Genomic DNA, 1,706 nt, shown 5'->3' with positions numbered 1-1,706 from the left:
TAGGGATAAGAAAAGCTTTTGACTTATGGTCAAACATATGGAAAAGCATCTAAGATAACATCTACTACAAAACATATTTAAAGGTGTTTACAAAAACATCAATTGTTTCTCTCCATGAGGAGCGAGGATAATGAAAGTTAACAAAAGTAAGAAGAATAGGGAGACCTACCAAATACTTGTATGAACTAATAAGTGATTAAAACTGGTCATTCTGTTACCAAATCGGTTAACAGAATGACCAAATTAAATCATTAACGGAATTACAGAAACTGAATTGGCTACTTATTGTACAGGTTGTACATAACCTAAAAGGCTTCTTGGGGTATCCCTGTGAGAGAACCCCTTAAGGAATCCTTATTGTAATGGCTGTTGTACTTAGGCAGAGGACTCAATAGCACGACTCGGAGACACAAACATAAATCCAAAAGAATAGTCTTTACTTTCAAAAAAGATTTGGTACACGGGTAGGCAGTCAGTGGGTAAAACAGATAATCCAGTAGGGATTGGCAAAGCAGAGTTCAGGTAATCAATCAGAAAGCATGGAGGCGTATAATCCGTCAGGGGGATGGCAACAGGGAACGTCAGGAAAACAAGCGAAGATCAAAAACCGGGGAAACAAAAACACGAGTAAAGATTGCTTGTAAGCTTTACACAAGGGACAGGGACCAACTGGCACAGAGACAGAGGAACACACTAAATACACAGGGAAGGATGATGAAGAACAGGTGAAGCCAATCAGGGTGGGGTAGAGAATCAGGTTGTTTTGTAATGATAAAGGGAATGTCAGTTTCAAAGATGTCCTTTAGTATAGAATTGATATCTGTTGCATGTGGCATTTCCATTGGAATATTTCATTTAGATTTTTGGTGCTATGAAGAATCTTACTGTATTTTTCCAGCAGCATTCCTGCCAGGATGCTGAGTTGGTGGTAAAGTGAGTTTTCCAGTCTTCCTCAGAGATGTTGATGGAGTTTTTCAGATTCCCATTTATTTTTGATTTCTTGACTTGTATAAGTCAGATATTTGATTTTTCACCTTCTCTTGATAGGCCTCAATACAAATGTTAATCAGATTGGTCTTCTCTGTTGGACTTTTCCTGATTTTTGTTTGTTTCTGGATGTGCTGAATGGGGACATTTCAAAATGTATCCACTTTTTCATATTTTAAGCTTGACACCTCAATTAAACTTTAAAATGTGTAGATTGATTCCACTTAAATAACTTCCATTCAGAGTTTTGATACTATTTAGACTTTTTAAACTTCAAGCCTTTTTAAGTTGCATGAACTAACATGGGTTTCTATGAGGATCATTGGGTTCCTATGATGCATTCTACCTATACCTCCCCTCTCTAATCTATCCATCCTGTCTTTCATCTATCCATTCATCCATCCAAACCAGCTTCTATCTATCTATCTATCTATCTATCTATCTATCTATCTATCTATCTATCTATCCTTCCCTCATCTCTCTTACTTCATCTGTCTATCTATCTACAGTATCTAACAATTCATCCATCCACCCAACCCACCAATCAAACCTTCTTTAACAATATCCTCTACTAAAATTAGACTCTCACTTTCTTTCAACTACCCAGCAAACCTATCTATTGTCCAAACCATCTTTAAACTTAGTTCTACTACCAAAATAAGACTTTGTAAGCCCACAAAGTTTCTACAGGAACTTAAGTCAGGTGGTGTATCAAATTT

This window comes from Argentina silus (assembly GCF_951799395.1).
Source record: "Argentina silus genome assembly, chromosome: 3".
NCBI classification, from domain to species: Eukaryota; Metazoa; Chordata; class Actinopteri; order Argentiniformes; family Argentinidae; genus Argentina; species Argentina silus.
This window is presented reverse-complemented; position numbering follows the sequence as displayed.